The sequence below is a fragment of the Sus scrofa genome, chromosome 15 (assembly GCF_000003025.6).
Source record: "Sus scrofa isolate TJ Tabasco breed Duroc chromosome 15, Sscrofa11.1, whole genome shotgun sequence".
Lineage (NCBI taxonomy): Eukaryota > Metazoa > Chordata > Mammalia > Artiodactyla > Suidae > Sus > Sus scrofa.
The window spans coordinates 14,067,793-14,079,771 of NC_010457.5; the positions used below are offsets into that span (position 1 = coordinate 14,067,793).

General features: G+C 38.5%; 1 pseudogene; it reads right to left on the reverse strand.

The window, feature by feature from the left end:
* On the reverse strand, positions 2,657–3,938 carry LOC110257096 (annotated as a pseudogene).

Consider the following 11,979-nt stretch of genomic DNA (forward strand, 5'->3'; position numbering starts at 1 on the left):
GATCCTTTATATTTGTGACATCTGTTATAACATCTCGCTGTATTTCTGATTTTATTTTATTTAGGTCTTCACTGTGTTTACTCATTCTTATCCGAAGTTCAGTGAGCATTCTTATGACCATTACTCTTAACTTTTTATCAGGTAAATTACTTATCTATGTGCCATTCAGATTTCTTCTGAGTTTTTACCTTTTTCTTTTGTTTGGAACATTTCCTTTGTTTCTTCATTTTACCTGACTCTTTATGTTATTTGTATGTATTAGATGAAATAGCCAACTCTCCCAGCTGTGAAGAAGTGGCCTTGTATAAGAGATTAACCTTATTGTTCGACCCTTGCCCAGATCTAAGTTTTCTTTCAAATATTTATAGTTATCCAAGAAGCCTATTGTATTTTACTTTACTTATTTCTTTTTATTAGCTGCACCTGCGGCATGTAGAAGTTCCCAGGCCAGGGATCGAACCTATGCCACAGCAGCCTCCCAAGCCACTACAATGACAATGCTGGATCCTTAATCTGATACACCACAAGAAAACTCTCAGCCCATTTTGTTTTTAATAGTTTCCAGTACTTGATTATTTGCCAAAACCTGTCAATACTTCAAAAGGGAAGATCTCAGTTACCACCTAGATTCAGGCTAACCAGACCCTAAGGCAGTGACTTTTAAACTTATCCAATATATACAGTCCTATGGAACAAAAATTATATGCTCCACTGGTCACCAGAGCCAGGCTTCTAGAGCTGTCACCTGGGTGTCAGTAGGGAAAGTCCAGGCTCCAGGAAAGTGTATAAACTCCTTCCTGGGTAACACTGGGGAGCTGTAGCAAGGCAGAGGGAGAGAACAATCATGACATTCATTGGCCTACATTCCCTCAGAGCATCTCCACAGGCCTCTCATTGTGTGCCCAAACCAAAAGCCTGACCCTCAGGCTGAAACCCCACAACAAGCACATAGGCCTCTTTTACAGAAAAACCCGGGTGTGTTTCAGTCTGCTGTCTTGCAGTGCCTGCCAAGAACTACAGGTGTTGTTATGTCCCTGAGATCCAGTAATGGAAGGCTCTTGGCCTCTAGAGGTGGGTGGCATTCATAGAAACTGGGGCACCAGATGTGTTGGCAGATGTCCCCTCTGAGAGACATTGGTGCTCAGGAGCACTGCACAAGGAGAGCACAAAGATAATGCTGGTTCTCCAAGGTCTCTGGAAAGGATTATAATCAGCCTTAGATGTGTGTTTAATTAGAATTCTGATCCTCAGGCTGCAGCTCAGATGAGAAACTAAGGGGCTTTCCCAGAAAGATTGAGCTCCTTAGTCTATCGCCTTTTGCTGTGTCCTGGGAGTGGTAGCTGTTTAAGAATTTGTTCATCGGGTATAGTCCTGTGGTACCTGTGAGCATAAGCTCCAATGGCCACCAGAGCCAGATGATGAAGAGATATCCTTTGGCAGCAGCCACTAAAACTGGGGTGCCAGACAAGGGTATAAGTTCCTTTTCATGAGGTATGGGGGAGCTGGAGTTAGACAGAGAGAGAGTGAAAAGATTGTCTCTATTAGCATTTATTTTTTGATATCCCCTATGTAGGCCCCTAGATATGTGCCTAACCACAAGGCTGATCTTTAGATCAAAGTTCCAGGAGAAGCATATAGGGCTATTGCTCAGAAAGATTGGGGATAGTGTTTCAGTCTGCTCTCTGTTCAGTGCCCTGGGGGGTGATAATCTGCTAAGAACTGTCTGTCTCATTGTTACAGTACCACAGGACTGTCTCCTTGACCTCCAGAGCCATGTGATCAAAGAGCATGCTCAGGGTGGCACCCACAAAAATCAAAGGCAAAAACCCAGGGCACCAGACATATGTAACATTTCCCCTCTGAGATATGCTGGTACTCTGAAATGTGGCAGAGGGACAGTGTACAGATGGCAACTGCTGGATGGAGTAAGGCAGAGGGACAGGATAGACCCACTGGAAAGAGAAAAAGGAGATGTTTTCTGGTTGGAGATGGGGGAGTAGAAAATGGCATTATCCAGGGGGCAAGGGGAAGAGCCTAGGATTTTAGAAAAGACAAAAGGTGGTATGCAAAGATGGTGCCCACGTGCCTCCAACCCTAGAGATGATCCCATCAGATTCCCACATATGTGTTATTTTCTTTCTTTCTTTCTTTTTCTTTCTTTTTTTTTTTTTTTTTTTTTTTTTTGGCATTGAAAGTCCCCAGGCCAGAGATCAAACCTAAGCCATAGTAGCAACTTGAGCCACTGCAGTGAACAGTGGATACTTAACTTGCTTTGCCACAAAGGAACTCCCAAAATGTGTTAATTTAGATGCCTGCCCCTCTGGCTGATGCTTTTAGATGAGCACAAGATCCTCTTTCGTGTAACATCTGGGCAAGATCAGGTGCTTCCCTGGGGCAAGTGTATCCAAGTATAGGAACCCTTGAAAAGTCATTTTTCAGATTGCTATAGCCTTGTGGGGGTCATGGTCATGAGTTCCACTGGTTTTCCAAGCTATATATTTTGGGGGCTCATATCTCAGGTGTAGTTCTTAAAAGTTGAGGTGCCCAACGTGGGGCTCAAACTCTTCAGAAGAATCTCCTGATGGAGTCACTACAGGGTGGGTGGCAGTTGTGGCAAGATTGTGTCTCAGCTTCTCTTACCCACTTTAATGTGGATTTTTTCTGGTTCACTTGATGTGTATTGTTGCTTTGCTAGTTTTTAGGTTTTTCTCAGAGAAAAGTGTCCTATATGTGCTGTGGGAGGAGGCGGGGTTCAGGATCTTGCTGTGTCACCATCTTGAACCGGCTGCATCAATATTTTTATTTCCTACCTAACTTGCTAAATTCTCTTACTGATTTTAATAGTTTGTCTATAACTTCTTTTTCATTATCTATCGAGACAGCTTTTTTCTATAAATAATATTCTTTCTCATTTCACAATCATAACTTTTCCTCCCATCTTTTCTTGTTTTCTCAGTGCCTCTTTGATCAGATCTTTATTCAAATTGAGCTGTCCAAAATGATTCTATTTTTATGGGATAAAAGCATTTAAGTTGATGTAGCAGGCCTCTTTTCTCCTGTGGTAGATTTCTTTTCTGCTGGCTTCTTTTCAGCTACTGGTTTCTTGGTAACTGCAGCCTTTTTCTCCCACAAAGGTTTTGATGCCAATAGCCTTCTTTTCTTCTCCTCTGTTACTGGCTTCTTGCCTAGATCCCGCTTCTCATCCCAGTTGGCCTCTAATGTTCCCTTATCCACCTGGAGTTTGTGATTCTTGGCCTGGTGAAGGATGATGTTCCAGTGTGTGCCTTTTGTATATGAGTTTAGCTTCAACACGATTCTTAGGTTTTTCAGTGGATTCTTCTGTGGGAGTCTGTGATTAATCTTCTTGTGTGGTTCTTGGAGGAATCTTTGGATCTTTGGGCTTTTCAAGGTTTTGCTAAAGTCTGTATTGGGCAACTTGTACAGTCACTCTTGAGGGAGGCAGCTTTACACCAAGTGTCATACACATTATCTAACTTGTGGAAAGCACTTGAAGCCCAAATGCAGAAATATGTCCACCAGGAGCAGTTTCAAAATGTTCAGTGTGCTTCTATCAAGCATAGTTATTGTAGGTATGTTTCTGAAGGTCTTGATGATACAGGACCCCCTGTGCTGGATACAGTGACAGCTTCTCATTTTGCTTTGACAGCTATCATTTGCTGAGAGGTATAGGTGTTTTTTGTAACACCCTAAGTTTCTTAAGATAGTCTCCTTGGTCTTCCGATAGCCTTTAACTTTATCTTCATTCACCAATGGAAGTTCAGAAACTTCCTCAATATGATGACCTTTAGACAGAACTAGTTCTGGCAAGGCTGAGACAGGGCACAGAAAATAGCACATCACTTCTGTGTTGTGTTCACTTTGTGGTTGTCAGTGGTGCCAGGTTTTAATGTATACAAACATGCAGCTCCACAAAACATATTTCCAAAAGCACCCTCCACATAATCATGAGCTAAATACTCAATACCTTTTAAATAACACTATATGTCACTTTAAAACTTTGTGTCGTCCCTTGTGTTTTCTTTCTAAGACAAACACACTTATCAGAAATCTCTTCAAAGAAAGGATTGGGCTTACTGGGTGCTGGTTGTGGAGAGGAACAAGCAAGATCATGTTACTCTAAAGGAGAGTGAATTTGCTGACCTTGCCAACCCAGAATTATTATTATTTTATTTTTGGCCGCCCACAGCATGTGGAAATTCCTGGGCCGGGAATCAAATGCACTCCACTGTAGAGACTGAGCCACAGCAATGACAATGCCAGATCCTTAACCACTAGGCCATCAAGGAACTCCCTAACCCAGAATTCCTGATGACTCTCTGAGGGACAAGTACCAACACTAGAACCAAAACAAACAATAAGTGTAAATCCCCTCAAAATTTGGGAACTGGACCAATGACCAGATGAAAAATAAGTTGGCTGCTAATGTGTATGTTTTGGAATGACTGCCTGAGGCCCACAGGAGTTTTTTTTCTTCCTTCCTTCCTTCCTTCCTTCCTTCCTTCCTTCCTTCCTTCCTCCTCTCTCTCTCTCTCTCTCTCTCTCTCTCTCTCTCTCTCTGACAATCCCACAGCATATGGAGTTGCCAGGCCAGGGATCAGATCTGAGCTGCAAGTACAGCAAAACCACATCCTTAACCCACTGTGCTGGGTAGGAATCAAACCTGAGTCCTGCACTCCCAAGAGGCCACCATCCTGCTATGCCACAGTAAGAACTCCCTGCAGGAGTTTGGAGGCAGTGTCTTAATGGATAGTCATTGTTTACTATGTGTATGGTCTGGCAGGAAAGTAATCAGCAGTTGGTACCCACTGCCTTTTGTCTCTTGATCTGGAAGCCCATGGTTTACTAGGAGGAAGAATGGTGACAGAGTCTGATGATAATTTTCAGCTCATCCCAAAAAGCTAACTCTTTATGGTAATATAAACCCATCAACCATGGTCTGAGCATAGCTGTGAAGAAAATGTCAGGTTAAGTACTTATCTTAGTGACACATTATTTAATGGAAACCACATTTCTGTTATATTGAGTCATCCACACTTATTTTTAAAACATGAATTTCTCTTATTTTGTAAAGATACTATTGGAATAGGTCAGTTTTCAGCATCTAGTAACACACCATTCTGCTCTATCGCTCTTGAATTTGATATTAGTGAATATTTTCCTTAAAAAGCTCATAATAACACATTCTTTGCTCCCCAGCCCCCAGGGAACAGGATGTTTTAATTAACATATACATTATACAAATATCTGCTCATCTTAGCTTTCTGCATGAAAGGGATTGAAATTTGTTCCACCAAAGAAGCAAAATCAACACACTCAAAGGCTGGGTGCGAGTATATTAGCATTTCAGAGGCTCAAGTGTCATAACTGGTTTAACTAAACAAAGCCATAATGTACATTTCAGAAAATTGCCAGGAAGGAAAATCAATTCTGTATCTGAATTGAATTCAAATAAATCCAGCACCATGTATCTGCACTCTGCATAGGCCTGATAGGACATCTGCAAATAATTTGCAATCAAAATCTTAACTTGTTTGAAAAGAGGCATAAGTTCGCCATTTTTCTTAAACTGAAATTATTGTCCTAACAGATTTATGGAAATATTTTGCATCCTTAAAAGTGGTTGATGTTGACATGCTATTTATCAATTTCTACCCCTTTGAAAAATTTTAATCTTTAATTATAAATTTACTCATTTTGTTTGGGAGATGGACTAAATGAATTGGTAGTGATGTCTAATGCCTAGGGTCAGATGAACCAATGGAAGGAAAGAAAGCACACCAACTATCAAGTCATGTGTACATTTAGTGTTTCTGTAAAATGTAGGAGATTGATCTTTTAAGGGAAATGTAGGAAGCAAAGGAATTGGGTATTACTATTTAGTACTTAAAGTTATTTTTCATTTTTTTCAGAATCTTTGGATGAGGCAAGTTACTGGAGCAATGTCATAATATTAGAAAGAAACAGTGTAGGTGAAAAGCTGACAAATTTGAGATCTTAAAGTTGTTCTGTTTAAAGAATAAAATCAAAATAAAGTTTTCAGTTAAAAAATTAAATTATAGGACTAATTATTTTTAATTCGTCTGTTTAGTGCTGTGTCTTCCTTAGAAAACATTTTCTCTTATTCATTTAAAATATAAAATTAATTTCTTTTAGCAAGTACTAACACTAGAAGCACTTTTTCCACATTGTCAAATTATGAAGCCCATCAGGGCTGCAGCATCACAAAACTCCAGTTAGAATTGTCCACATAGAAAACATTAAGAATGACAGCTCTGCTGTGCAACTGCTTATGAATGAGCTCCCTGGTGCTGGGCAGTTCCCTGCAGTGTCCATGAGGGTTGTGAATGTTTATCTTTTGTATACAAAGAGGGGGGCTTGAAATTCTTCCCTAGTTTTCCATACTCTTTCTCTCACTGTTGACAACTTACTGCCTGAGTATCTTCTCCATTCCCCTGGAAGTGATTAGCCTCATCGGCTTGTCCTGTCATTGTGTCCAAGGGATGTTACAGCACAGAACCCTTAAGAGGCACTAGCCCCCTTTTCTGTTAAAAGACTGGGAAGAATTAATCAGGATTCTTCAGTGATCCTGCGTGGAGCACAGTCCATGTTCTTGCTTGACATCACAAAAAATCTATATGAAGCCATTCTTAGCATTGGTTAGGCTAGGAGATTATACATTATTGCCTGTCTTGTTGGTTAAAAGATGTATTGCCTAGGTACTTACAGGCCTATTCTAGTGGATTCTTTACAACTTATTGATGGAATGTTTCAAAGTACCTAACCTCTTCTGGAAAATGAAGATAATTCTTTTTTGCCTAATGTAGTGACTCTACAATGTATAAATATATTAAATCTGGTCTCAGATCCTCTCTAGTTGGTCTTAAATTTGGATTCCCTGAAAAAAAATTATACATACCTATCTATATGTATGTGTGTATATATATACATACATGTATATACATGTACACACATTGGTATATATATTCTCAGACAATTTTAGTTATGAACAAGACTTTCATAATTTGCTCTTGATGGCAGTGACTATGGATTCTTTCAATTTATGTTGTAACAATTAGTTGTCAAATATTTCTATTTTTTTCCAATTTCTCTGTGATTGTTTGCCATCTCATATCTGTGTTTCAACTTTGTGTTTCCTGGTAGCTTTTTTTTGGTCATATATAAGTATGATTATGTTAACTAAATGTTAATGAGAGATGTTTTGGCAAAGGATCTGATAATGGAAAACTTGGGAAACTGCATATTACTCCATTTTAAGGACACCCTCTATAAAAATGTCTATACTGAACACACTTACTAGGGGTGAGTGGTCACACACAAAAAAGTCCTTTGACTGCTCCCCTGTTCTTTTAAATATGTAGCAAATCAATAGTGTTTGATAGAAAGATATTTGGGTGATTTGAGAAATAAATTGAAGCTGTATTTTTAGACCCAAAACAACAACAAAAAAATGAGTCTCAAGTGGTTATTTATCTTGAAATGAAAAACAAGCCCATGGAAAATAAACATGGAAAGTTAAAATCCTGATGTACTGATGGCTATGCATGGCCATTCAGAAACATAATTCTGATTGACTGTGTATCAAAATTTCTTTGAGATTACATTTACCAGATTTAAAATCTATAAGGAAAACACAGCAAAAAAGCATCCGTCAGCTATGATGTTAGCTACTAAAAGCAGTTCATATTTCAACATTAGCTTGCACTACATTTCTTTCAATGATGTCATATCTTTAATAAGCTGGGTTTTCCTTGATTGTCATGACAAAAATAAATGGTGAACAAAATTGATATGGAATAAGAAATGAGGGTTGCAGCGTCCCATCTGATGCCATGATCTGATATGAAATTTTTCTAGGAGCACAAATCCATTTAGTGTATAATTGTAGTTATTTAAACATGAAAAATACTATATTTTCTTTTAATTTATGTACATTGTTCATTCAAAAGATTACTATATTGTTAAGATGTAAATGATTAAGTTTTTGAACCTAACTACTTCATAAACAGAATGATTAGGTATTGCTTTTGACCTATCAAATATCATGGAAATGTTACTGTGTTGCCGAGGTTCCTGTAAACCAAGCAAGTCTAGTAACCTCTGACTTACACCATTTTGTTGACCTTGTTGAACTCTTTGAATCTGTGATTTTCCTTTGAAAATAATCTACAGAGGCCAAGTGACACTCTAGGATGGATTTTTGAGCTGCGTATGTTTCTAGACTATGGCTAAATATTCCTCAAATCCCCGGTCTCTTAACTCCCAATGAATTGAGGCAGAGTTTTCTTAATGAGGTAGTTGAATAGCACATTCTACTTTCCACAGCTCCCACTTCTGGCTTGAGATTGATAAGGATGCTCCATAGTAGACATAGGATATAAGTTCTTTACTAGGGAGACTCCTTGTGATTTGTTTCTGAGAAACCCAAATCTAAGGAGGTGTAAATGGAAAGGCATTTCACACTGCTTGATGAAGGAATTGTCAAATCTCATTTTGGGCTGATTCATTCTAGGACCAACCCAAGAATGTGAAAATTACTCTCACCTTGGTCCTCATTCCAAAGAATGTGAAAATTATCTTAAATCTCTGGGGCAGCAATACTGAGTCAATTAGTGGTCACTTTTCCTCTACCTCAACAAAAAGTCTTTCACTCTTCAGTGTAGAGCTGAAATTGCATTTTCTTCCCAAGCCTCTCCTTAATCCCCCAAAAAAGTTAGTCAAGGCTTATTATCAGTGTTCCTTATTGTATATATGAGCTTTCCCTAGTCTGTAAATTCATTAAAAATAGAAATATACTTAGGAAACCTTTGTCCAGTTGTCCTAATGAGCTTCAAAATCTCAGCAGTAGCCACAGACTCAATGACTATTTTTGTCTTTTGGAAAACAAATGTCATTAACAAGTTATAATTTTTGCTCACTGTAAGACTTCATACCCTTATGACCTTTGTATAAAAAGGTGATAATTCTGTAACATATCAGAATAAATGGATGAGAACATGACTGACTGAGGGGGAAGGTGCTGGTCACCCCCACTACAGTGGGGTATTGATAGTGAAGCACACCTGTAGCCTGGGGGGGCACACCAGTGCACTCTAGTCTATTGGTTGGTCAGTTGGGTTTTATTGTACTTTGGTTACAATACCATCTTTGCATGCATTTCTCAGACAACTTCTAAACACTATAACAAATATAATACATAAAATTTACAAAACTTCCATAATATCTGTTTCAAATCACTGAGCTTGGTAGTTAATGTTAGTGAAGAACTGTGCAGCACTTGCCAGTAAACACACCTCTTCTTGGGGCTTCTGCCCACAGAGGAATGTTTTGAGGCAGAGTCATTAAACACTAGCCTTTCGAGATTCCATTACCGTAGTCGTTTCTCATTCAGGGACTATTTGCTGGACTGAGAGCTGGAGCACAGTTCAGGGAAGAAAACAGATGAATGGACCTAAGTCAGTCTCAGGTGAGGAATGTAGGAAGTCAAAAGTCTTGATGGTCTGGATGATATCCTCTTACTCCATTACGTAAAACCTTCCTGTGGCTGCCCATTAATTTAGAATAAAATTCAAATTCTTCACCATGACTTCCATGGCCGTATGCTACATACTGCTTATTTCTCTAACCTCACTCAATCCTGCTATAAATATTTAGTGAGTACCTACCATATCCCAATCATATGGGATACATATAGGAACATAATTAAGATCTTCACCCTTATGATATTAACATCCTTTTTTTTTTTTTTTTTTTTTTTTTTTGTCTTTTGTCTTTTCTAGGGCCGCACCCATGATATGTGGAGGTTCCCAGGCTAGGGGTCTAATCACAGCCACAGCAACTCGGGATCCAAACCACATCTGTGACCTACACCACAGCTCACGGCCACGCTGGATCCTTAACCCACTGAGCAAGGCCGGGGATTGAACCCATAACCTCATGGTTCCTAGTTGGATTCGTTAACCACTGAGCCATGAAAGGGAAAGTAAGGGAAAAATAAACAATAACCCATAAAATAAACAAGTATAGGGAAGAGAATTTTAGAGGTGATAGGGCTATGGGAAAAATAAAATGTTGGGGAAGTCAAAGGGGATTGAGAGTAACAACAGGAATGGAGTCAGCAATTTTTTGTGTGTAAAAGGCCAGATGACATTCTAGGCTTTGTGGACCATAGGGTCGCTGTTGCAACTGTTCAACCCTGCCCTTAGCACAAAGGCAGCCATAGATGATAAGTCAATGAATGGGTGTGTTTTGTTCCAATAAAACTTTATAAAAACAAGCAGTTGATCTGATTAGACTGGCGGGCTATAATTTGAAGACTTGTAGTGAAAGTGTTAAATTATCACTGGAGAATGCCTCATTGAGAAAGTAGGATTTGAGCAAAGTTACTTTCTGTCCCATTGTGCTATATAATTTTAATCACAACATTTACTATCACATTAACTTGTTTTATTGGATGTTTGTGGGCAAGCTTTGCTTCTGTTTCTCCTAATGATTATGTAAGTGCCACGATGGCAGTGAGCTGGTTTCCTTTTTGCTCAGCACCTGGAATAGTGATGGCACATAGTAGAGATCCAGTAAATATTAGTGAAGTGAATGGGTGGAGAGTGAATGTCATTTCTAAAGAGAGCAGCCTATATTTAGTTCCAGCAAATTGTAACCATGAAAGATCAATGTACTTCTTACTAGATCTTCTGGGTTTTCAAGAGAAACTAGAGAACCAAATTTTTATGTAAATTCTCTCAATTTCAAATGACTGCAACTAATGAAAAACATAAAATCATTTTGCATGTCAGACTAAATGATTCTGCAAGCTAGTCATCCAGGACTTCTATATACATTTATGGAGTATATACATCAGTAGGTCTTTTTGAATTTCATTTCTATACTTAGTGGTGTGAAAGGTGATTTAAGTGACTTATGTATGTAGTAATATAGACCACATTCACATCTTAAGACTTCCTACCCCTATTCTATGCCTGTAAGAACTACACGTGTTAATACTGTATATACTGTAGGGTAATATGCTCTCCTAAGGAAAGGAGTTCACAGATTTCATGCATAAACTTTTGGAATCTATATATACCTATGGAAAATACTCTTTCACTTGCTTTACTTGGCTTTGCTCTAAAGGAGTGAAATTCCCAACTCTTTGGATCTGTGTGGTATAATTTTCAAGTAAAGTAAAAGTAGGACGGGTTATATTTCATTGATTCACAGTGTATCTCCTTGCACTGAGCCTAACCCATGGTAGATATTTAATAAATATGTATTGTTGGAATGAGAGAATGAAATCTGCATTAATTATGATATTTGAAAAATAGGTATAACTAGAATAAACATATTTTGAGTAACTATTATTTGAAAAATTATTGTTCTCAAGCCATGGTTTTTGAAAATCTAATATATTAACACAAATTCAATACATGAATGATTGTTGAATCTATAATGAATGAAAACTTCAGTGACCTAAGGGCCCTAACTGAAAATGCTATATAGTACTATTGTAGGTAATATCTATTACACTTTTGATATGTATAAATTCAAATTATTTTATATTTACTTTTATTACAAGGTAGGGAATTTATTAATAAAACCATGGTTATGGCAAATTGTATGACTCATACAATTTCAAGAAACTATGGCAGGAAATCACTATGAGTACCCATACTTAGTAGTGTGGCGAGAATGTTTCTTAGTATTTTTTTTTTTTTTTTGTCTTTTTTTGTCTTTTCTAGTGCCGCACCCAGGGCGTATGGAGGTTCCCAGCTAGGGGTCGAATCGGAGCTGTAGCCTCCACCTACGCCAGAGCCACAGCAACGTGGGATCTGAGCCACGTCTGTGACCTACACCACAACTCACTGGAACTCTGGATCCTTAACCCAATGAGCAAGGCCAGGGATCAAACCCAAAACCTCATGGTTCCTAGTTGGATTGTTAACC